This window comes from Eubalaena glacialis, chromosome 16 (genome assembly GCF_028564815.1).
Source record: "Eubalaena glacialis isolate mEubGla1 chromosome 16, mEubGla1.1.hap2.+ XY, whole genome shotgun sequence".
Taxonomy (NCBI): domain Eukaryota; kingdom Metazoa; phylum Chordata; class Mammalia; order Artiodactyla; family Balaenidae; genus Eubalaena; species Eubalaena glacialis.
Window position 1 is genome coordinate 40,896,801 of NC_083731.1, and position 27,236 is coordinate 40,924,036.

General features: G+C 35.3%; 1 long non-coding RNA gene across 1 annotated transcript; it reads left to right on the forward strand.

Annotated features, from left to right (window-relative positions):
* Window positions 1-6,766: 6,766 nt before the first annotated feature.
* On the forward strand, window positions 6,767-9,441 carry LOC133076554 (uncharacterized). Its single transcript, XR_009697551.1, has 4 exons — window positions 6,767-6,901; window positions 7,094-7,154; window positions 8,041-8,144; window positions 9,040-9,441. It is a non-coding gene; the product is annotated as an uncharacterized LOC133076554 (long non-coding RNA).
* The last annotated feature ends 17,795 nt before the right edge of the window (window positions 9,442-27,236 follow it).

A 27,236-nucleotide genomic window follows, 5' to 3' on the forward strand; every position in this document is an offset into this window, starting at 1 on the left:
TTGTGAATAATGTTGCAATGAGTACTGGCGTATGAGTATTTGGCTGAGTCACTGTTTTCAATTCTTGGAGTATATACCTACAAATGAAATTGCTGAGACGCATGGTAATTTCATGATGAGTTTTTTGAGGAGCACTAAACTGTTTTCCATAGCAGCTACCACATGCAACATTTTACATCCCCACCAGTGATGTGCAAGTGTTCCAAATTATTCACATCCTTGTCAACACTTGCTATTTTCTGTTTTCCATTTTGTTGTTTTTTAAAAAATAGTCATACTAGTAATATTATCTCATGGTTAGAATTTGCATTTTCCTAATGACTAATAATTGTAAGCATCTTTTCTTGTGCTTACTGGCTACTTGTATATATTCATTGTCTATTCAAGTCCATTGCTGATTTTTTAATTGAGCTGTTTGCCTTTTTGTTGAGTTTCAGAAGATCTTTATATATTCTATTAAACCATTATCAGATACAGTGTTTGCAAATATTTTCTACAACTTCTTAGTGTGTCTTTTTTTTTTGATGATGTCCTTTTATACTCACAAGTTTTTAATTTTGATGAAGTACAATTTGCCTGTTTTTTCTTTTGTTGTTCATGCTTTTAATGACATATCTCAATTATCAAAATATTTCATTAGTGCATATGTCTATTCTTATGCCAGTGAAACATTGTTTTGATTACTGTAACATTGTACTAGGTTTTGAAATCAGGAAATGTGAGTCTTTCATCATTGTTCCTATTTTTTAAGATCATTTTGGCTATTTGAGCCGCTTGCAACTCCATGTGAATTTGATGACTGGCTTTCCCATTGCAGCAAAAAAGTGCTGTTGGAATTTTAATATGGATTGCATTGAATCTGTGAGTTGCTTTGGGTAGAACAATATCAAGTGTTCTTATCCATGAATGTAGGATATCTTTACATTTCTTTACAAGATTTTCACCTCTTTGACAATTTACTCCGAGCTATTTTATTCTTTTACATAATATTATAGGTGGTACTGCTTTCTCATTTTCTTTCTCAGATTGTTCATTGCTGGTACATAGAAACACAACTGATTTTAATGTGTTGATTCTACACCCTGTAGTTTTGATGCATTTGTTTATTGCTCTAGTTACTTTCTTGTGCATTCTTTGGGAGAAAAATCAAATAAACAAACACCTCTCCCAATTTTTGCAAATAGGCTCTGTGCTGGAGCACTCATTTGACTTTTTTTTAATTTTTAAAAATATTTATTTATTCATTTATTTTGGCTGCACCAGGTCTCAGTTACTGCACGCAGGATCTTCGTTGCCGCATGTGGGATCTTCATTGTGGCATGAGGGATCTTTAGTTGCAGCATGCAAACTCTTAGTTGTGGCATGCATGTGGGATCTAGTTCCCTGATCAGAGATCAAACCCAGGCCCCCTGCATTAGGAGCGCAGAGTTTTAGCCACTGGACCACCAGTGCTTTCACTGAGCCTAGGAATCAGCTCCAGGTGAAAACTTAGGGTTTTCTCAGGTCTTTTCTTGGGCATGTTGTGACCTTCTAAATTCTCCTATATACATTTGCATGTCCTAATTTCCCAAAGACACTCTCAGCAGATTTTTCTCCCAGGTGGTCTATTGTATGTTTCCGTTGTAATGTTTTAATGTCAGGTTACCTGTGAGTCCTTAGTTCTGCTTGCAGTGTTTTCAAGTAATGCACCATTTCCAGCTTGAGAACCACGTTAGTCAAAACAGAGCCAAACACCAAATCCTTCAGGTAGTCCTCAGACAGATTAGAACAGACACGCACAAAACTTTTCAAATAAATTTATGCTCTCTATGCTCTCTTAAACCGCAGACCAGAGTCCCACACTAGGAACTCAGACTTCCCTCTTTGAGAGCACACCGCACTGGGAAAGTGGTGGGGCAAGCACAGGTAAAAATGCTGCAGTTTTCCTACCATTATTAAGTTGCCTTTTTCTTAATCCAGCTTTTACTTGGTTGCTGTAAACCTTTGACTCTTCCAGAGTTCTAACAAAGTTGGTTCTGATAGTTTCTGCTTCTTTTTGATGTTTCTGTGGGGGGTGGGGAGGAGCAAGAGCTAAGAGCTGCCTACTCTGCCATTTTGTTCATGTTCTGAAAATAAATTGCTGTTATTTATATTTAAGCTCTTAAAAATAAATTTAATTATCTTTACAACTAAGTTTAGAGTGTAAGAGAAGAAAGTTGAAAATGTGGATAATTATGAATTGAAGAATTTGTGACTGGAAAAAAGTTATAGGATTCACATTTTTCAAAATATATTAAAAGATTTTCAATATTTTTAATGAGATATGGGAAACTAATTATGCAAAAAAAGAAATGGTTAAATAAGGTATAAACTATTTCAATATGATGAAATACCAACACAGTATTAAAATTGTTTTCCTAAAAGAATTAAAAGTTTTGGAGAAACTCTGACAATGTAATGTAAACAAAAAAAAAAAAGCATACCTCCTAATTAAGAAGGAATTTGAATACATATATCTACTCTGCTATATCCTCAAAAACCATTATAGCAATGGTAAAGATTAAAAAAATAATTTATATTTGTAAATTTATTTGTTTATTTTTTTATGGCATAGTAAACACCCAGAAAGGAGAATAGTAAATGACATATCATCAACAAACTATTGATGTTGGAAATAAAATGGATCTGTTCTAAAACTATTTAGAAAAGCTACCCAAATTGAATCCTTGGTTAGCAGTGAGGAAAGCTAAGAAATGACTGAGTTTATACCTCAAAATATTCCCAAAGCTTTCACCTACCACTGAGAATGGGGAGGAGGGCAAAAATTAGGCTAAAATAAGGAGATTTAATCAACAGACTGCAAAGAATATTTTACATTTCTTGATGCCCTACAATATCAAAGAAAGCCGGTATCTGCCATCTTCTACTGTGGAAAAAAAGCCTGAGAATTATTCTCTGAAGAGGGTAGAACAAAGGGTCTCTTTTTGCATCTCTATTTAAAGTCATTTTTGCCAAATTTCATTTTCTTTGTGTTGGTCAAGCATGTTTTTCTTTTCTTCCTTTTTGGTTTCCTCAATCCTTAACAAAGTTTTGTTCTTTAGATATCTTATCCTCGGTTCATATATAAAAGTATATGACTAGTTGATTAGCAATTCTCTGAGCTATAGAGAAAATAACATTTCAAAAACAAACCTTTAAGCTAACAAATGAAGTCTATTTAAAAAAGGGAATGATAGAATAAAATTAGACTCTAGAAAAAAAAGACAAATTCTCAAGAAAAAGAGGGGAAGATATTGCATTCATGAAGCAAACAGGATGATTATATATAATATATGTGGGTATACACATAAATGTATGTGTGTACATGTATATGTATTATATATATGTATAAACAAAAGGACATTGTTTTGCAATTGGAAATTAAAAAATCAATACTATGGTTGAAAGATAAAGTTGAGAAAGTCTTGCAGAATGAAGAGAAAATTAAAAAATGAAGAAAAAGACAAGAATGGAGAAGAGGATAAGAAGTATAAGAAAATGAGAGACGTTCCATTAATTCAAATATCCAAATAATAGGAGTTTGAAGAAGAAACTACATGAGATTAAAAAGAAAAATATATTAAATAAATAATTTGAGTAGTTTTCATAGGTATTAAGGGCATGCTTTTTTTTAAATTTCAATGCTTCATTAAATGTGCATAACTAGTTGAGAAAACTAGACCAATGCCAAAGGAACATCATTGTGAAATTTCAGAATATTGGGTTAAATGGGAAGATCCTATAATATTCCAGATGAAAAAAAAAACAGTCTACACACTGAGACACAGTCATTAGTATGTCCTCAGGCTTTTTATGAGAAACAATAGAAACTAAAAAGAAGTGGAAAATACCTTAAAAATTCAGAAGAAAAGTGAAAACTAAACTAGATCCATAATCAGGCAAACTATCACTCAACTATTAGTCTAATATAGACATTTTTATAGATTGCAGGGACTCAAAAATTAAAGTTTTTTACTTAGATCTAAATAACATACATACAGTAATCTTGAAATAAATACAAATATTTATTTAACCAAAATTATGACAAATCATAATGAGAGGATGGGGTGATGGGTAGAAAGTGATGAGTGTGTATTGTAGTCAAAAACAGAAACAAATTAAATGCTTACTCTTCACTGAGGGAAGAGAATACATATGTTTTAAAAATAAATATAGCAACACCAGCTTATTTAGAGATTTAAACCATTCCTAAAACAATGCCTCAAATATGTGACTGTAGCTGTTTCTGCTGCATAGTAAATGGAAGATGATAAAAATGGAAGATGAGACAGAGAAATATTTTAAAGAAATTCTGTAAAAACTGTTGAACTTTTAATATTTTCATATTTATACACATACTACTGGGATTCAAAATGTAAGCACATACATAAATATAGTAACAGATTTTGTTTTTCTTTATTTTTGAAAAACATCTACAATTTCTATATATGTTTTAATAAGCTTAATTAAAAGAAATGGCGTAGAAATATACATTTCTTTTGAGGTCTTTTGTGTTGAACATTATGTCTATCTAAGTGAGCCAGGCCAAATCACAAAGGCTTATCCAAGTTCAATGTGTGTTGACAAAAAGTAATTCCAACTACACTAATAAGGATAAGCTAAGTTATTCCACTGTAACAAATAAACTTTAAACAACAGTGACCTTAAAGATAAAGATTTACTCTTACTAAATATGTCCTCTGCAGAGTAGCAGCCATCTCTGTTTCATACAGCATCATTCATGAGCCTAACAGAGGGATCCATACAAGATGCTGTGGCAAGACTAAGAGTACACAGTGAATTTATTCTGGATCATGAATACTTTGACTGAAAGGAACACGTTTTTGCTTACTTTTAATTGGCCAAAGTAAGTCATATGATCATAATTAAATCTGAGGGAATAAGTAATACAATCTTCCCATGTGCTCAGAATGGGAAGTAAACTGGCACAAATCCACAAGGTCTCAGCTAAGGTTAATTATTACTACGATTATTATTATTTGAACTTAGTTTCCTTACTGAGCCTGCAGGTTGAAAACCTTGTTTCTCTGCACTTTGCAGGCCCAAGGAATATAAATTAAGGATTACTCATGTTACCAGATGGCTTAAAATCAAATTTCTGTTTTATTAAAAAACAAAACAGGACTTCCCTGGTGATCCAGTGGTTAAGACTCTGCACTTCTACTGCAGGGGGCGCGGGTTTGACCCTTAGTCAGGATCCTTGGTCAGGGAAGTCCCGTGTGCTGTGTGAAGTTCTGGCCAAAAACAATAAAAAACCCACCCTGTTATCTGTACCCCAGACAAATTTATAATATTTATATGTATAATATTTCTTCCTCTGCTACTTATATCTGTATGATTTTAGCACATTACATAAACTTTCTTATCTATACAATGATAATAATAGATCTTACCTTACCAATTTTTTGTAAGGATTAAATAAATTAATATATATACAGTTTTTAAAATAGTGCTTGGAAAATAGTAAGTTTATTAAGTGTTTTCTGTTATTACTACCAGTAGTAGTATTTTTTTAAATTTTTGTCTCAGGGTGATTATGGAGGCATAAGATGGGGGGTATATAGACAAAAAAAATGATCTCCTTTGATGCCTAGTGTTTAAATTTCAAGAATGTCCTAGAAGGGCTAGAACTACAATGAAATTCCTAAACAGCTCACTTCTGACTGTGTCAGACTGATCAACCTCTAACTCTAGTCTCTTACAGAAGGAAGAATGTTCCCTCAGGTGGAGGTGGGAGAATACATATGTAAATACACACACACGCACACACACATACACAATCTTCTTCACCTCTATTGTTCTCTACATGCAAGAGTAAAGCATTGCAAGCCATGTAAAGATGCAATGTGACATAAAATTTAAAAAAAACAAAATCAGTCAAAAGAAAGAGATGCACTAATGCTCCACATATTGGAGTTGGAGTTAAAGACAAGAACTTCGATCCAAAGGAAGAAAAACATTAGGAGGTTACTATGTTTAATGCAAGGTGTTTTAACCAAAAACATGGGAAATGTATTCAACATAGAATAATAGTACATTGAATTGTTCCCAAATACTAAATGAAATATTTTAATATTAACTATTAACATTTAATAATTAAAATGACAGGAAACATGGAAAGATATTATGGTATAAGAATATGAAAGATCAAATAATTATATACATTATAATTAATTCCAGAGAAAATAAGAAAATAAATTGAAAGAAAATGTAAAAAATAATTGTATTTAGTTTGTATCATGGCATTAAGAAGAATGTTTTATCTTTTCTAATTTTTAATGAATTTATACAAAATTTATAATGAAAAACATGTTTAAGATTCGAAAATGTATTTTTATATGTTAGAAGACTGAGGAATTGTCGGGAATCAGCTGCAAGCTGACACAGTCCTTGCAGCTTAAAGCATGGCAAAGTCCTGCTTAATTCCTGACAGGACCCGAAAGAGTTATTAGAGAAGATATGAGTCTTGGCCCGTGAGGTTGCTTGCGGTTTCTCTAACTATAGTTTGTCCTTGGCATATTTTGGCAATCACAGTCTGTTCTCACACATGTTTATATTCTGGTTCGCAGTATGTTTTGTATATAACTTCAACATTAAGGAAATACTGTCTGATGATTCTGTCTTGTGATTTTAACAAAAACATGTATTTCCTACTGCAATCTATAAAAAGAGTTTTGATGGGAAATGAAGTGTGTGTGTGCTTGTACACCACCCTCCTGACCCCATCTCTTCTTAATCCCCTCACCTGCTCTCAGGACTTGTTCCTCAGTCTAACAGCGACTGACAAGTGGCGCCCGAACAGGGACCTGAGTACGTGGGATGTTGAGAGGGACCCCGGAGATACTTCGCGTGCACGCATAAGGTAAATGAGATTGTGCCGGGGGATGTATTACAGGTAGTTTTTCTTTCTGTTTTATTCTCGTCAGGAGTAAAAATGGGGCAAACTGGATCTAAGGAACGACAACTTTTCGTTCAGCTACTGTACTCTATGTTATCCACTCGGGGCGTTAAGGTTACGCATAAACAGCTTGATCGTTTTCTTCATTTTGTGCAGGAAATTTGTCCATCGTTCCCGGAAGGAGGAACTGTTAATATTCAAACATGGGAAAAAATAGGTCAGCAATTGAAAACTTTCTCTTCACTTCATGGACCTTCTAAGGTTCCTGTAGATACTTTTTCACTTTGGAATTTGATAAAGGACTGTCTTGACCCAACTTATGAGATTCAGCAGTTATTCACAGCAGCGTCTTTACGCCGCTCTCCTACTGCTCCTCAGGTACAAAATTTGTCTGAGGAACCTGAGCCTGTCTCTCCTACTGCGCCTCCCTTGTTGGCGACCATGCCATCTTCAGAGTCCTTGGAGGATGATGATGAATTATCCTCAGAGGATGAGGCTGAATTGGAGGAAGAGGCTGCACGATATCACAATCCTGATTTTGATGATGGCATTTTCGCAGCCCTTAAGAATGCACCTGCGGGATCTGAAAACTTCCCTATATTAGATAAAACTTCATTTACTGCTCTAGCCCAAGTTTTAACTTGGGTAAAACATTTACATGATGTTACTCAAGATGCTTCCTTAGCCCCTGTTGCGCATTCTTCTGGTTTTTCCTTGCCAGCGAAAGTTCCTGATGAGCCTCCCTCAGTGGCTCGGGGGTCTATGTCTGTTTCTTCTACTTCCTCTCTGTCTGTGAGTCTTTCTTCTCCATTCCAAACTGCTTTATTTCAAGCTTCTATGCAGGGGGAAGATATATCTTCTTTGGGGTTTAAAATAAAGAAGGGGAAATATACCACAACCCCGCACAATTTATTGAGACGCTCTTTATATACTTTAAATTTTTTGAATGTAGATAAGCAAGGACAGACAGCTGCAGAAAGATTTTGTCATCCTTGTGCCTTGCCTTTTGCTGAAGTCCATTGACGGGATCCTCTTACTAATCAATGGAATGGTCCAGATCCTGTATTAATATGGGGTCGAGGGCATGTTTGTGTGTTTCCTAGGGACGCTGAGGATCCTCGTTGGGTGCCTGAGCGCCTGGTGAGATTCTATGGATCCGGACCAAATGGAGAACTCCCTTCCCTGCGTTATGGATCCGGACCTGATGGTGAATTCCCTCCCCCACCATATGAAGAAAATGGGACTCGACAACATCCTATTAGGAACTTAACCACTTTTGTTATGGCTTGTGTTCCATCACCCTAGCTATTCTTACTGGTTCTGCGTACGTTTTCCAAAAAAAAAGGGTTTTATGACATACGTTGTGATAATTGTAATTTGACAAATTGTATAACCACGGGGGAGTCCAATCGGGGATTTCTTCTTGTTCATCAGCCTCCCTTTGTTATGCTCCCTGTAAATGTTACAGGTCCTTGGTATTCTAATTCAGGTTTGCAGGTCATACATGAACTTTCCCTTCTTTTACAATGGCCCAAGCGATTTTTGGGGCTACTTATAGCTGGAATTACAGCGCTCATTGCAGTTATTGCTTCTGTAGCTGCTTCTGCTACTGCGCTGACTCAAAGTATCCATACTGCCACATTTGTGAATAACTTAGCCACTAATGTCTCTAATGCTTTGGGAACTCAGGAATCTATTGATAGAAAATTAGAAAGTCATGTTAATGCATTGGAAGAAGTTGCTTTTATTCTTGGAGACCAATTAGCTGCTTTTAAAACTGCCTTTTCTATGCGTTGTCATGCAGAATTTTCTGCAATCTGTGTAACCTCTAAGCCATATAATCATTCGCAATGGCCTTGGCCTCAGATTAAGAATCATTTATTGGGAATTTGGTCTCATTCCAGTCTATCCCTTGATATTGTTCGCTTACATGAGGATATCACAAATATCCAGCATGCAGCTCCCCTAGATGTAAATCCAGTGGAAATTGCTCGAGACATATTCACCCAGATTACATGTACTTTTGCCCCGAGTTCTCTTATTACACTCCTTTATAATTGTTATTGGTATTTTAATATTATTGTGTATTTGTTGTTTTCCAGTCCTCCTGCGAACTGGCTTATGAGTAATTGCAGAACTCCGAGTCGGACTCTACCACCTCACATTAAAAAATAAGGAAGGGGGACGTGTCGGGAACCAGCTGCAAGCTGACACAGTCTTTGCAGCTTAAAGCATGGCAAAATCCTGCTTAATTCCTGACAGGACCTGAAAGAGTTATTAGAGAAGATATGAGTCTTGGCCCGTGAGGTTGCTTGCGGTTTCTCTAACTATAGTTTGTCCTTGGCATATTTTGGCAATCACAGTCTGTTCTCATGCATGTTTATATTCTGGTTCGCAGTATGTTTTGTACTATAACTTCAACATTAAGGAAATACTGTCTGATGATTCTGTCTTGTGATTTTAACAAAAACATGTATTTCCTACTTCAATCTATAAAAAGAGTTTTGATGGGAAATAAAGGTGTGTGTGCTTGTACACCATTCTCCTGACCCCGTCTCTTTTTAATCACCTCACCTGCTCTCAGGACTTGTTCCTCAGTCTAACAGCGACTGACAAGGAATGAGAAGTGAAAAAATAATATGATTGATTTAGGCTAATAGAAGAAACTGGAAAACAGTTTCTGATGTTAATTTTAGAGTATGCATATCATGGTGGTAAAATATTTTATGCTAGTCATAATTTGGATGGAATACTGGAATTTCAGTCCTTAGACATAACATTTCTAATATATATATATATATATATATATATATATATATATATATATATATATACACCTATTATATATATGTACATATATATATACAAATTATATATTTCTATTTTACATATTAGAAAATTTATTCTCAACCATATTAAGAACTTTCATTTCTGAAGCCATGATTCAATCCCAGTTCAATCTGACATTTTTTCATCAGTCCATATTTTCAAAACTTTTATAAACTTTCACCCTATAAAATAATGCAAAGAGTTATATTAATGCAATATTTTCAGGGCCCTTATAATAATCAGATCTCAAGGAAATAGTTTTAGGTCATGGCACTGAAAGAATCAGCTTGCATATCCTTAAGCATTTCCAAAAATTTAATAGATCCAGGAAATGCTCATTAATGATTTTTAACACAACAAAAAGGGAGTCAATTGGGCATTATTTACTTCCTAAAAGGTATACAATCCAAATATGAAGTGTACAAAACAAATTTGAAAAAACCTCAGTCTTCAAAATAAGGGGACAGAAAATATTTTCTGTAGAGTTAGAAAGTAAATATTTTAGGTTTTATTCACCATGAGGTCTCTATTATGACTACCCAACTCTGACTTTTTAAGTGACCAAAACCGTACACAATACATAAATGAATGGTTGTGGCTATATTCCAATAATTTTTTTTTACAAAAGTAAGCTGCAGGCTGTATTTGGTCATAGTCTATAATTTGCCAACCCCTACTACCTACCTAATTAACAATTTCAGGAAATACATAGGACAAAAAATGTGTTTAAAAATGCCATGAGGAAAAATTCAGCAAAATCCAGACTTCAGAGAATACTACAGAACAAATGTCACATTTTTTTCAAAAAAGTTAATTGCAAGAAAGAAAAAATAAAGATGGAATAGTAACCTATATATTAAAATACAGTTATGAGACATATCAACTAAACTAAATGTAGGGACTTTATTTTGATACAAATTCAAATAAGGAAATTATAAAAAACATAAGATGAACAGGAAAAAATTGGTAATTTCTTTTTGTTTTTTCATTTTTAAAAAAATTTTATTGGGGTATAATTGATTTACTATGTTATGTTAGTTTCAGGTGTACAGCAAAGTGAATGTTATACAAATACATATATCTACTCTTTTTTAGATTCTTTTCCCATTAGGGAGTATTGAATTCCCTGAGTTATACAGTAGGTCCTTATTAGTTATCTATTTTATGTATAGTAGTGTGTATTTGTCAATCCCAGTTTTCTAATTTATCCCTCCCCCCTTGCACCCCAGTAACCATAAGTTTATTTTCTACATCTGTAGAACTATTTCAGTTTTGTAGATAAGTTCATTTGTAACCATTTTTTAGATTCCACATATAAGCGATATCATTTGATATGTGTCTTTCCCTGTCTGACATACTTCACTCAGTATGACTCAGTATGAAAATCTCTAGGTCTATCCATGTTGCTGCAAATGGCATTATTTTGTTCCTTTTTATGATCAAGCAGTATTCCATTGTATATATGTACCACATCTTCTTTTCATTCCTCTGTTGATGGACATTTAGGTAGCTTCCATGTCCTCACTGTTGTGAATAGTGCTGCAATGAACATTGGGGTTCAAGTATTTTTCGAATTATGGTTTTCTCCAGGTATTCGCCCAGGAGTGAGATTGCTGGATCATATGGTAGCTCTATATTCAGTTTTTTAAAGAACCTCCATACTGTTCTCCATAGTGGCTCTATCAGTTCGATTTCCCACCAACAGTTTAGGAGGGTTCCTTTTTTCCACACCTTCTCCAACATTTATTGTTTGTAGATTTTTTGGTGATGGTCATTATGACTGATGTGAGGTGATACCACATTGTAGTTTTGATTTAATTGCTCTAATAATTAGTGATGTTGAGCATCTTTTCATGTGCTTTTTGGCTATCTCTATGTCTTCTTGGAGAAATCTCTATTTAGATCTTCTGCCCATTTTTTGATTCAGGTGTTTGTTTTTCTCCTATTGAGCTGTATGAGATATTTGTATATTTTGGAGATTAATCCCTTGTCAGTTGCTTTGTTTGCAAATATTTTCTACGATTCTGAGGGTTCTCTTTTTGTTTTGTTTATGGTTTCCTTTCCTGTGCAAAAGCTTTTAAGTTTAATTAGGTCCCATCTGTTTATTTTTGTTTTTATTTTCATTATTCTAAGAGGTGAATCAGAAAAGATCTTGCTGTGATTTATGTCAGAGTGTTCTCCCTATGTTTTCCTCAAAGAGTATCTGACCTTACATTTAGGTCTTTAATCCATTTTGAGTTTATTTTTGTGTATGCTGTTAGGGAGTGTTCTAATTTCATTCTTTTACATGTAGCTGTCCAGTTGTCCCAGCACCACTTACTGAAGAGACTGTCTTTTCTCCATTGTATATTCTTGCCTCCTTTGTCATAGATTAGGTGACCATAAGTGTGTGGCTTTATCTCTGGACTTTCTATCCTGTTCCATTGATCTATATTTCTGTTTTTGTGTCAATACCATATTGTTTTGATGACTGTAGCTTTATAGTATAGTCTGAAGTCAGGGAGTTGGATTCCTCCAGCTTCTTTTTTCATTCTTAGGATTGCTTTGGCTATTTGGAGTCTTTTGTGTTTCCATACAAATTGTAAGTCTTTTTGCTCCAATTCTGTGAAAAATGCCATTGGTAGTTTGACAGGGATTGCATTGACTGTTTTGGGTAGTATAGTCATTTTCACAATATTGATTCTTCCAATCCAAGAACGTGGTTTATCTCTCCATCTGCTTGTGTCATCTTTGATTTCTTTCATCAGTATCTTATAGTTTTCTGAGTACAGGTTTTTTCCCTCCTGAGGTCAGTTTATTCCTAGGTATTTTATTCTTTTTGATGCAGTGGTGAATGGGATTGTTTCCTTAATCTTTTTTTCTGATCTTTTGTTGGTAATGTACAGGAAAGCAAGAGATTTCTGTGTATGAATTTTTATCCTGAAACTTTACTAAATTCATTTATGAGTGCTAGTATTTTTCTGGTAGCATGTTTAGTATTTTCTATGTATAGTATCATGTCATTAGCCAACACTGACAGTTCTACTTCTTCTTTTCCAATCTGGATTCTTTTTATTTCTTTTTCTTCTCTGATAACCATGGATAGGACTTCCAAAACTATGTGAATAAAAGTGGCAAGAGTGGACATCTGTGTCTTGTTCCTGATCTTAGAGGAAATGCTTTCAGCTTTTCACCATTGAGTATGATGTAAGCTGTAGGTCTGTCATACATGACCTTTATTATGTTGAGGTAGGTTCCCTCTAAGCCCACTTTTTGGAGAGTTTTTATGATAAATGGGTGTTGAAACTTGTTAACAGCTTTTTCAGCATCTATTGTGATAATTACATGGTTTTTATTCTTCAGTTTGTTAATATGATGTATCATATTGATTAATTTGCATATATTGAAGAATCCTTGCATTCCTGGGATAAACCCAATTGATCATGGTGTATGATCCTTTTAATGTATTGTTGGATTCTGTTTGCTGGTATTTTGCTGAGGATTTTTGCATCTATATTCACCAGTGTTATTGGTCTGTAATTTTCTTTTTTGTAGTATCTTTGTCTGGTTTTGATATCAGGGTGATGGTGGCCTTGTAGAATGTGTTTGGGAGTGTCCCATCCTCTGCAATTTTTTGGAAGAGTTTGAGAAGGATTGGTGTTAGCTCTTTTCTAAATGTTTAATAGAATTCACCTGTGAAGCCACCTGGTCCTGGACTTTTGTTTGTTGCAAGATTTTTAATCACAGTTTCAATTTCATTACTTGTGATTGGTCTGTTCATATTTTCTGTTTCTTCCTGGTTCAGTCTTGGAAGGTTATACCTTTCTAAGAATTTGTCCATTTCTTCCAGGTTGTCCATTTTATTGGCATAGAGTTGCTTGTAGTAGTCTCTTAGGATGCTTTGTATTTCTGCGGTGTCTGTTGTAACTTCTCCTTTTTCATTTCTAATTTTATTGATTTGAGTTCTCTCCCTCTTTTTCTTGGTGAGTCTGGCTAAATGTTTATCAATATTGTTTATCTTCTCAAAGAACTAGGTTTTAGTTTTATTGATCTTTGTTATTGTTTTCTTTGTTTCTGTTTCATTTATTTCTGCTCTGATCTTTATGATTTCTTTCCTTGTACTAACTTTGGGTTTTGTTTGTTCTTCTTTCTCTAGTTCCTTTAGGTGTAAGGTTAGATTGCTAATTGAGATTTTTCTTGCTTCTTGAGGTAGGATTGTATTTCTATAAACTTCCCTCTTAGAACTGCTATTGCTGCATCCCATAGGTTTTGGGTTGTTGTGTTTTCACTGTCATTTGTCTCTAGGTATTTTTTGATTTCCTCTTCGATATTTTCAGTGATCTCTTGGTTATTTAGTAACGTATTGTTTAGTCTCCATGTTTTGGTGTTTTTTACATTTTTTCCCCTGTAATTTAATACTAATCTCATAGCATTGTGGTCGGAACAGATGCTTGATATGATTTCAATTTTCTTAAATTCACTGAGGCTTGATTTGTGACCCAAGATGTGATCTATCCTGGAGAACGTTCTGTGTGCACTTGAGAAGAAAGTGTAATCTGCTGTTTTCAGATGGAATGTCCTACAAATATCAATTAAATATTTTTGGTCTTTTGTGTCATTTAAAACTTGTTTTTCCTTATTAATTATCTGTCTGGATGATCTGTCCATTGGTGTAAGTAAGGTGTTAAAGTCCCCTACTATTACTGTGTTACTGTCGATTTCCTCTTTTATAGCTGTTAACATTTGCCTTATGTAATGAAGTGCTCCTATGTTGGGTGCATAAATATTTATAATTGTTATAACTTCTTCTTGGATTGATCCCTTGATCATTATGTAGTGTCCTTCCTTATCTCTTGTAACAGTCTTTCTTTTAATGTCTATTTTATCTGATATGAGTATTGCTACTCCAGTTTTCATTTGATTTCCATTTGCATGGAATACCTTTTTCTATCCCCTCACTTTCAGTCTGTATGTGTCCCTAGGTGTGAAGTGGGTCTCTTGTAGACAGCATATATATGGGTCTTGTTTTTGTATCCATTCAGCGAGCCAGTGTCCTTTGGGTGGAGCATTTAATCCATTCACATTTAGAGTAATTATCGATATGTGTGTTCCTATTACCATTTTCTTAATTGTTTTTGGTTTGTTTTTGTAGGTCCTTTTCTTCTCTTGTATTTTCCGCTTAGAGAAGTTCTTTTAGCATTTGTTGTAGAGCTGGTTTGGTGGTGCTGAATTCTCTTAGCTTTTGCTTGTCTGTAAGCTTTTTATTTCTCCATTGAATCTGAATGAGGGCCTTGCTGGGTATGGTATTCTTGGTTGTAGGTATTTCCCTTTCATCACTTTAAAGATATCATGTTACTCCCCTTTATCCTGCAGAATTTCTGCTAAAAAATCAGCTGATAACCCTATGGGGATTCCCTTGTATGTTATTTGTTGCTTTTCCTTGTGGCTTTTAATATTTTTTGTTTGTATTTAATTTTTGTTAGTTTGACTACATGTGTTTTGGCATGTTTCTCCTTGGGTTTATCCTCTATGGTACTCTCTGCACTGCTTGGATTTGGTGACTATTTCCTTTCCCATGTTAGGGAAGTTTTTGAGTATAATTTCTTCAAATATTTTCTCAGACCCTTTCTCTTTCTCTTCTTCTTCTGGGACCCCTATAATTTGAATATTGTTGCATTTAATGTCCCAGAGGTCTCTGAGACTGTCCTCCTTTCTTTTCATTCTTTTTTTCTTTATTTTGTTCCATGGCAGTGATTTCCACCATTCTGTATTTCAGCTCACTTACCTGTTATTCTGCTATTGATTCTTTCTGCTGTATTTTTCATTTCATTTATTGTATTGTTCATAAGTGTTTATTTGTTCTTCTAGGTCCTTGTTAAACATTTCTTATATCTTCTTGATCCGTGCCTCCATTCTGTTTCCAAGATCTTGGGTCATCTTTACTATCTTTACTTGAATTCTTTTTCAAGTAGATTGCCTATCTCCTCTTCATTTATTTGGTCTTTTAGGTTTTTACCTTGCTCCTTTGTCTGCAACATATTTCTCTGTTGTCTCATTTTGTCTAACTTACTGTTTTTGTGGTCTCCTTTCCACAGGCTGCAGTGTCGTAGTTCCTCTTGCTTCTGGTGTCTGCTCCCTGTTGGGTGAAGTTTGTTCAAGGGCTTGCATAGGCTTCCTGGTGGTAAGGACTAGCGCCTGCACTCTGGTGGGTGGAGCTGGCTCTTGTGTCTCTGGTTTGCCGGGTTGTGTCAAGAGGTGTGTTTTGGTGTGTCTGTGAACTTAGTACAACTTTAGGCAGCCTGTCTGCTGATGGGTAGTCTTGTGTTCCTGTCTTGCTGGTTGTTTGGCCTGAGGCGTCCAGCAGCACTGGAGCTTGAAGGCTGTTGGCAGTGAGCTGGGTCTTGGTGCTGAGATGGGGACCATGGGGAGAGCTCACGCTGATCAATATTCCCTGGGGTCAGAAATTCTCTGGTGGTCCAGTGGCCAGGACTTGGTGCTCCCAGGCTTGACTCCTGGCTGGGGAACCATGACCCCACAAGCCACATGGTGTGGCCAAATAAAATGGGGGGGTGGGAAGAAAGCAAACAGACAGACAAAGAAAAACCAAGACATACAATAAAAACATAAACAAGCAAAAAACTTGAAAAACACAAAGAAACCAGAAAAGAAGAAAACAAAGAAACAAAAAAAACAAAAACAAACAATAAAAAGGAAACTAACAAAAACAAAAAGCAAAAGCAAAAGCAAAACAACAAAAAAGCAAAGAAAATAAAAAATAAAATGACACAAACAAAACGACAGCAAAACAAAACAAAAACCCACAAAAAACAAAAAAACAACAAAAACAAACAAAAAACCAAAAAATAATATTAAAAGAGACAAACATATATATATTTAAAAATTAAAACTAATAATCAAAAAATGTTAAAAATTAAAAATATAATTAAAATAACAACAAAACAAAACAAAACAACAACAAAAAAATTCCCTAGAACCTCTACCATCAGTGTCCTTGCCCCCACAGTGAACCTCCGCATACCCTCACCTCCCCAGGAGGCCCACCAAGACCTCTAGGTAGGTCTCTGGACCTGCTGTTAGCAGTGTGGGGGCAGCTCAGATTCTGTACCCTACTTGTACATGTCCCCAAAGTCTACAGCTGCTATAGCTCAACCAGTCTCAGTTGTGGGAGTGCTTGTTATCCATTCAGATGTTCTGCAGGCGTTGGATATACCAGGCCAATCTTGGGGGTTTAATCCATAGCTTGTACAGTTGCACAGAGAGGTTTCAGTTCCTCTTCCTTAGTTGCACAGCCCCTGGGGCTTAGCTTTGGTTTTGACCCCACCTCTGCATGTGGGCCACCCTCAGGGGTCTGCTCCCCACCCAGGTGAGAGGGGACAAAGACCACAACTGAGGGGGGCCATGCTTGCTTGCTTAGGTGGGATGAGCCAGAGGTGGCAACCGATTGGTGCACACATGCTTGCTCAGGCAGGAGGGGCGTAAGTTGACTGACTGCAGTAAACACACTTGCACTGATGGTTTCCCCCTCCAGTGCCCGCAGATGCCGGGGCCAGCAGGAAGCAGTCATAGACTGGGGCACGCACACTCGCTCTGGTGGGAGTTCCTCCCAGTGCCCAAGGAGGCAGGGGCTGGAGTGTAGGGAGAGAGGCTGTGATGCCACTCAACAATGGCGCTTCACTTCCAAGGCAGTCCATGCTTCCTCCAGGAGCATTCTCGGCTGTGGAGCTCCTCACTCCCATCCCTTCAGGCTGTCTCCGTTCAGCCAAAAACAGTCCTCTTCCCGGGTCCACTCTCCTAACCCCATGCTTCAGCACCCAGACCCCACCAGCACTGGCAGACATCTGTCTCAAGCTGGGGCATGCAGAGCTGTGACATGCAGAGCTGTGACACAGACAGCCCATGCAAGTCTCTCTATGTCCTACCTGCCACAGACTGGCCATTGCACTTTCTTCCACTAGCTCCCAAAACCCCCCCTCTATTTCAGTATATCTTGCCTCCGGTGAGGGGGCCTCCTGGGTGTGGTAACCTCTCCTCTCCTTCAGCGCCCCCGGAGGTGTGTGGTCCCATCCCGTTTTCTCTTTTCTTTTTCTTCCCTTTTCCTCCTTTGTCCTACCTGGTTATGTGGGGATCTTTTCTTGTCCTTTAGGTGTCTAAGGTCTTCTGCTAGTGTTCACCAAGTGCTCTGTGTAAATTGTTCCACTTGTAGATGTATTCTTGGTGTACATGTGGGGAGAAGTGAACCCCAGGTCCTCCTATTCCACCATCTTGACCACTCTTGGTAATTTCTTTTTAAATGTGATAATGGTATACTTGTTAGAATATACATATAAATGATTTCTTGTATTTTGAAGGTATAGATTTAAATAATTTTAGGTAAAATAATTCTGGTGTCTAATTTGATTCAAAATAATCTGGGATAAGGTAAGAGAGTGTGATAAGTGGGTCTGGTTACAGATGAGACAAATTAGGCCAAGAGGTGACAATTATTGAAGGTGGATGATAGGCACATGGGAGTTCATTATACTATTTTACTTTGCAGACATTTAAAATTTTCTATAATAAATTAATTTTTTTTAAATTTAAAGATGCACACAGCAACACATAATAGGAATGCCACTAACCTTGTTATATGGATACATCAAGAAATACTTTTGACTAGAATTGTGTAGAATTACGATGGGGTTAATTGGCAAAATAACAAAGCTGATAGTTTTTTTGGTGCTTTATTTTCTTTTCTCTTTTCATCTACTCTTCACCTATTCAACTACTATAACTTATTCATTTTTTAATCTCTTTTTCTTCCCATCCAAGCCCACCTTACCTGAACAATTTATTTTCCTACAGAAGAAACTCTCAAGATTTCTGTTGTTAGGTTAAACTGATTTTAGTTAACTAACAGGGTTGGAAAAGATTCTGACCTAATGTCAAATTACATTCCTGTAATTTCACATATTCTCTTTGGAATGAAGTACGTTTTTCCATTCTAAGGCACTGAGTGGGTATAGCCATACTAAGAAATGGAGCTTGTACATCCAGTCTAAGAGACTGAGTGTGAATGTCCATGCTGAAGTACTGAGTAGGTATATCCATGCCAAGGAACTGAGTGGGTATGTGCATGCTAAGGAATGGAGTTCATCATCCATGCTAAGGAATTAAGTGGGTATGTCCACACTAAGGAAGTATGTTTAGTAAAATTTATATGAGTTTTTGATGTTCTCACTCTCTTGTGCCAATGAGAAAATCATCAAGCTGCTGATTTGTGTAAGTAACATTTTTCCCTATGAGGATGCAAAATCCCAGAATTGTAGTGTTGCAGTGTAATCCTGGAACTGAGCAGAACCCTGCAGAACCCCCCAAGTATAAAGACCCCTCTATGTCCCCTGCCTCTTGTTTATAGAAAAACCGAAGTCTCCCAGGCCTCCCTGAATCACAAAAGAGCAGGCTCGAGCAGTTAACGATTAGGACAATAGAGTCACAGACTCAGTGTCTGATACACATTCTTGAGTTGCTTTACAGATACTGACACCAGAAGGAAAAAGCTAACTGTGTGATGACCAGACTGTAACCATGACATAAGCTGTTCTATCTTGAGCAGTACTGAATCTATGGCTAGCACAATTTCAAGGACTGGCCTCAAGAGAATGTGATTAACATTATTGCTCATAATAATCTATATCTTTGTGGACATCAACATATTTGTAGCTTGCTCTGCCCCTATATGTAAGTGGGCAAATAAAATTGTCAGCAAAGAGATGATATGTACCCATGTCAACATCTTCCACTCTGAAAATATGGTACCCTATGTCAGTATGAAGAAGTTACAGAAGACAGATTTTTCCCCTAATCCCATAGAAATGAGACAAGTGGGGATTTGTAAGCAGCTCTTTTGCCCCTTTCCTGTTTGTCTATTTCTGTTCCCCTCAAACCTTAATTATATAAATGAAATTACTAGGTAACATTTAACCTATTTTTTGACTTCTGCTCTACTGAATGTACACAATGCCTTACCTAATCTGTTGATACTTTTCCTGGATTCAAAGGAATAAGAATGAAGAATTAAGTAGTTAAAGAATGACTGGCTCTCTACACCTAGCTTCCCCCTTAGCAAATTTGCAGGCAGACCACACAGGCAAGATAGCATCCAAAGGAAGATCAGGAGAAGTCAGCAGGTCTACATGCAGTGGGAAAGTGACAAAAAATCTGACCTCCTACCTTAATAATTAACTGAGATTGTTTCCCCTTTTTCCCTTTAAAAATTGTCATGGCTGAACAGAATCTTTGGAGTTGGTCTCAGGATATGAGTTCACTTTCTTCCCAGATTGCCAGCTTTTCTGAATAAAGCTGCTTTCCTGTCTACCAACACTTGCCCCTCAACTATTGGCTTTTGAGCAGCGAGCAGCCAAACCTGAGTTCTATTACAATCCTAAATGAAAAAGAAATGGTCAAAGGAAGTACTAACAAAAACAAAAAAATAACAAGATCAGAAGCTTGAAGAGCACAATTTGTTTTGATGTTAAAAAGCCATTTTGTTTCATTTCTGTGATTCAGACATACATCTTTCCTTTCACTGGTCCTTATTTTTCTCCACTTAAAATAAATATGTGAAAACATAAGCTGTTAGTAAAGTTTAAATTAAACTCAGAAAATTCTTGTCATTTGAATTTCTGCAAATTTACGATTGACTATAAATAGTTATAACTGGGTTTCTTTCCAATACAGAGTTGCTGATTTACCTAATTTTTTAAAAATTTCCTTACATTTATTTGTATAGCATTTGATTTTGAACTCTACCTAGAACAAATAATTAAGTAAATAAAAAATTAGATCTTTCAACACTTCAAAACCCCACAACAAATTTAATTCCTATAGGATACCACAAAGAATCAGTTCATTCCAGAATAGTTCAGAATCTGATAACAAATGAAGTGAGAATGCTGAATTTATTGTAAATCTACAGATGCATTGTGACATAGCAGGTGGTATTTTTAATGGCCCCGAGAGTTACAGTGAAAAATTAGATGAAAAAAATAGTCAGTGGCAGAGGCTTTACTACTGAAATATGGATAGGGAATAAAAGTTTTTCCAGCACCAAATAGTTAATGAGCATCTATATATGCAAAGCACTGTAGAGAGGGCAGATAATTTTATTTCCTTGGAACTTAGTTTGGTGCCAGAAAAGGAATTTTATGTGCTGAGTTGACTGGTACAATCTTTCAGGTACAGTACTTTCTGCATACTACAGAAAAACATCAGACAATTTATTTTCAGGAAGACTTCCAAATGCTGCAGCATTAGCAAAGATTGAACAAGGGACCGTCTGATCTTAAGTAAACCTCCCATCCTTCTAAAGATGTTTGTGTTGAGAGAAATGATCTTTGAAAGTGTTTGCTTGGAAATGTCATGAGCACAAACAATTACCAGGCATGGTGGCACTGCACATTGGAAAAGGCACAAAAAGTTGCAACTGAGAGTGGAGAGGGGGCTGCTTAATTGTTAACAGAAAAATGATGAGTTTAAATTAGTGGTATGATATAATTTGAATTTAAATGATTTGTTATGGTATTATGTGTCATGACAGAAAAAAAAATTGTCATTTGCTGTCCTGAAAGAAAATTTAAGATAAACTATATAGTGGCCTTAGTCCTTTTAGGTATTAATTTTGAAGTATTAATTTGAAATAATCAGAAAAGTGTATCTGTGTCATTATTTTCTGTTTCAGATTTGTAAAAAGTAATATTTTTCCTACTATATACTTTAGCAAGTAGAGGCCTTTATGCTCTGTTACTAAAAATTCTGACTTTAATTTAGAACTTTGAAACTCATGACATATTTTAATTAGGTATTCTCTTAAAAGAGGAAAATATCTAAAGAAAAAATGACCTAAGGTTGTTTTCTATTTAGTGTAAGTACTTTGATGGCAAGACATTTTTTTACAGTGGTTGATGCAATTAGATCTCATTAACATTAAATATGGAAAATGAACAAAATTTAAGTCAGAACCTCTTAACTAGAGGATATTTTTCATTTTGTCACTTTATCAAATGTATTTATTTGTTTGTTTTTAATTATAATCCCCAGATTATATTTTGAGAAAAGAATTATGACAAAAATAGAATACTTACTAAAGGTCAATCAGTAAAATTCTGAGTGACAAAACTTAGAATAAGAACCAGCGGTCCTGACTTGTTGGAAGCAATTCATTTTTAAATATCCAGAACAAAACCATTAATCATTATTACATGTATTATTTGCCAGTTTCTATAAAAGTTTCAGTTAGCAGAAGCATTTCTTGAGTTCACCTGGCAGAGTTACTATTTTGGAAAAATGCAACTCTGTTTTTCCTGTTCTAATTAGTGTTCCTGTATGAGTCATTCAGCAAAAATTTTAATAATCTGTTCTCTGAATATTTAAACATTGTTATCCACAAAATGGAAAACTATCATTAAAGCACAATTAGTGGAGGAGAATCAGGTTTAGTGAAACTACTGTTTGAAGTGTTTTAGCAGCCTTTCTTTAGACAGGTAGATTTATGTAATTAGCAAAACAATATTAAAGAAACAATACTGGCTTTTTAAGAATTCTGTGCAAAAAGGAGGTTTAGATTGACTACTTACTTTAGTACATCAGTGCATTAATGCAAGTCTTTGTATGGAAACGCTGGCAAAACAACTTGCATAAGAGATGGAAAGATTATGTGTGTTTACCTATAAAGGAGAAATTTAATAATAATCCATAAATTTATGATCAAAAGATTTTTCAGAACAAATACAATCTCAGGCAATTTGTTGAAATTATGCCATTATACTCTCTCCACTAATTTCTTACTACCATCCTTTTCTGTGGCAATGTTCACTCAGCCACGCAGGATGTCTTAGATTCTAACAAAAGTCAGAATAAGAAGTACTGAGTGTCGGGGCTTCCCTGGTGGTGCAGTGGTTGAGAATCTGCCTGCCAATGCAGGGGACACGGGTTCGAGCCCTGGTCTGGGAAGATCCCACATGCCGCGGAGCAACTAGGCCCGTGAGCCACAACTACTGAGCCTGTGCGTCTGGAGCCTGTGCTCCGCAACAAGAGAGGCCGTGATAGTGAGAGGACCACACACCACGATGAAGAGTGGCCCCCGCTTGCCGCAACTAGAGAAAGCCCTCACACAGAAACGAAGACCAAACACAGCCAAAAATAAATAATTAATTAATTAATTTTAAAAAAAAAGAAGTACTGAGTGTTTTTGTTCTTTTTTTTATGGCTGAATAGTATTCCACTGTATATAAGTACCACATTTTCTTTATCCATTCCTCTGTTGATGGACATTCAGGTTGCTTCCATGTCCTGGCTATGGTAAATAGTGCTGCAGTGAACACTGGGGTGCATGTATCTTTTTTAATTATTGGTTTTCTTCAGGTATATGCCTAGGAGTGGGATGCTGGGTCATATTGTAGTTCTATTTTTAGATTTTTAAGGAACCTCCATACTGTTCCCCATAGTGTCTTTGCCAATTTATATTCCCACCAACAGTGTAGGAGGGTTCCCTTTTCTCCACATCCTCTTCAGCATTTACTGTTTATAGATTTTTTGATGATGGCCATTCTGACTAGTGTGAGGTGATACCTCATTGTAGTTTTGATTTGCATTTCTCTAATAATTAGTGATGTTGAGCATATTTTCATGTGCTTTTTGGCCATCTGTATGTCTTCTTTGGAGAAATATCAATTTAGATCTTCCACCTATTTTTTGATTGGGTTATTTGTGGGTTTTTTTTTGATATTGACCTGCATGAATCATTTGTATATATTGGAGATTTAATCCATCCATTGCTTCATTTGCAAATATTTTATCTGATTCTGAGGGCTGTCTTTTGCTTTGTTTATGGTTTCCTTTGCTGTGCAAAAGGTTTTAAGTTTAATTAGGTACTGTTTATTTATTTTTGTTTTTATTTTCATTATTCCAGGAGGTGGTTTAAAAAGATCTTGCTGCTATTTATGTCAAAGAGTGTTCTGCCTATGTTTTCCTCTAAGGGTTTTATAGTATCTGACCTTACATGTAGGTCTTTAATCCATTTTGAGTTTATTTTTGTGTATGGTGTTGGGGGTGTTCTAATTTCATTCTTTTCCATGTAGCTGTCCAGTTTTCCCAGCAACCCTTATTGAAAAGACTGTCTTTTCTCCATTGTATATTCTTGCTTCCTTTGTCATAGATTAGGTGACCATAGGTGCATAGGTTTATCTCTGGGCTTTCTATCCTGTTCCATTGATCTATATTTCTGTTTTTGTCATACTGAGTGAAGTAAGTCAGACACAGAAAGACAAACATCATATGATATTTTCATATTTGAAAACTTAAAAAAAGGGTAGAAATGAACTTATTTACAAAACAGAAGTAGAGTCACAGATGTAGAAAACAAACCTACGGTTACCAGGTGATGGGGGGGCAGGATAAATTGGGAGATTGAGACTGAAATATACACACTACTATATATAAAATAGATAACTAATAAGAACCTGCTGTATAGCACAGGGAACTTTATTTAATACTCTGTAATGGCCTATATGGGAAAAGAATTTTTTGAAAAGTGGATATATGTATATGTATAACTGGTTCACTTTGCTGTACACCTGAAACTAACACAACATTGTAAATCAATTATACTCCAACAAAAATTAAAAAACAAAAAGTACCAAGTGTTAACCTCACTTGAACAAGCGTACCAAAGTTTAATTACTTTCTTTTTTTTTTTTTCACAAAGAATTAAGTTTCAGAGATGACTGTGGTGATTTAATGGAAGAGGACTAATTCTTGAACTTCTTCTTCCATAAAGTGTCAGTTTTAATACAGTCTTTCAACTATATACAAAACTTAAATATTACCTCAAAAGAAATCACCTATTTGTTTTTTAAATCTGAAATGGCAGTGCAATGTTCTTAATATATTATGTAAATTTTAAATGAGAATAATAACAGCAATTTCTACTACATTTAGAATGTTCAGAATGTGTATGTTTCCCAATTTATTCAATAAATTGTGATCTTGCCTATTTACTTTAATGATTATTAATGGAGAGAGAAAGAGAGGAGAGAGAGAGGATTACCCACTATATTGTCAGATGGAACAACTACACCACAGTCCACAGTATGATATTAAATGAGAAATCTGGCTAAACAAAGTTAAAAATATTTAGTTTACAATGCCTTAATCCAGAGAGTGGTTAAGTCATCTTGCAGACATTCATAAAATATGGGGTGATAACTTGGAAAAGAACTAAATTAGACAATGAAGTAAGGGGAATCAAGGATGGATGAGGATTTAAAATGAAGCCAAGAATAAAATGAGCACATTCAATGCATACCCTAAAATCTTGCAATGTTTACAAAAAATTCAGAGATAGTGAAACCTGAATTTTACCACTACCATAGGAGTAAAACTGGTTATTTGTAGGATAAGCCTCCATTTCTGCCAATTTTTAATTTTACTAGAAGCAGTGTATGCACAGTGTAAACAATATCAAATAGATACAAGGACTTTCAGTAAGAATCAATAGTCATTCACCCTAACTTTCTCTCCCCCCAGCCTCATTACCCATAAACAATTTTAACCTTTTTTTTTTTTTTGGTGGGAATGGATTCTTTCTTGTGATCCCTTATCATTTTAAATAACATGATTAAGTCTCTATCTTTTGATCCATCAATCTGCATATTCTCCAAAGTGTACATTCCATATAAGATGAATATCCAGCTCAATCACACTACTTCAATTTCCCTCAACCTTAACTGTTTTTTTTTAAATAATTAAAAATTCTTCTCTGAATGAGTCTTTTAAATTTGAATAACATATTTAAAACTGTATTTCTTACTCTATCAGGTTTCTATAGTGTCTTATCTCCATACAATGAGGTTAAACCAAATTGTTTCCACTAAAAATTTGTTACTAATATTACATTCACGTTTGCATGGCCAAAACAAAAAATATACTACTAATATAATAAACTGTAATAAAGTAATAAGAATAATGAAATAGTATCATAATAATTGTCAATAGTAATATGCAATAATATTGTAATATATAATCATACTAAGAGTTTTTAATCTTCTCGTTAACCTCCTTTAAATCTTCAGACTTTGCCTTTGCTGCATTGTGGATATCTAATTAAAAGCCAACATATAACGTGTACATTAGTTGAATACAGTTTCTGTTAAAGACAATAAGGATGCAAAGATCATACACAGGCATACCTTGGAGATATTGTGGGTTCGGTTCCAGACCACTGCAATAAAATATTGCAATAAAGCAAGTTGCACAAGTTTTTTGGTTTCCTAGTGAGTATAATTGTTGAAGAGTTGCCACAAACCTTCAATTTGTGAAAAAAGCAATACCTGTGAAGCACAGGAAAGCGAAATGAAATAAAATGAGATATACCTGCATATATTCCTCTATAATCCAATGGGGGAAAAAATCCTATGTCAATTAAAGGAGAAATCTCTTAAAGGAAGATAATTTTTTTCTTAATAGTATCAGTTGTTCAAATTCATTTGTATCACATTTGAGTAACAACTTCTTGTACAAAACTTTGGGTTGTGTTTTCTTTGTTTGAGTTTCCTTATTTGTTATTGCATGCTTTATTCAATTTGAAAAATAAAGATATACTTTATTTTAACAATATCTGTAAGATCTTCCTGGTTTTATTCACTTATTTTATTGACTTGCTTCCAAGTCCCACTATATTTAGAAAACATTTCTTTTGAAATTTGTACCAATTGAAAATAAACAGTTTTTTTAGTTCATGGATATTTTTTATCATAAGAAGACTATGCCAATACATTCTTATTATGAAAAATTTTAACTAAGCAGAAAGGGAAAAACATATATTCTTAATCCCTGGTTGCCACAGTTTCTGATTTCCTCCCTAGAAGTAAACACTTGTTATCATTATGGCTTTCATGTTTCTAGGCATTTATATACATTTATAAATATGTATGTATAAACATATATGTAGATCAGGTGATGGTGGGCCACCCAGATTCTCCTTTCAAGACTAAAGATTCTCTTTTCATATTCCCAGGTGGCTAATAGCTCTCAACTGAATCTCTGTCCAGAAATCATCTTCTACTGAAAAGAGTCACCTCACCCAAAGTCATGCATCCTGCCTGATGGTAGTCCACATCTAATACCTATTTGATGTAAATGTATAAAGGTTTGGTCTTCTTACCTCAATTTGGGGTATATCTGAAGGGCCTTAATAAAATACCTGTGGGATTAGCTGAGACCTTTGTTTCAACTCTACTGCAGTTCAATTCCTTCCTCTGCCCAATCCTCCTACATTCATATGTGAAAACATATGTTGACTCTGAGAGCATTTCCCCACAAACTTCTTGTATCTCTCTCTGTGTTTATTTCCTAAGGAACAAAATCTAAAAGAATCAAAAGCAAGAGTGGGCTAAAGAAGCAACTGTGAAATGGGAATTGGAGTCAGATCATATAC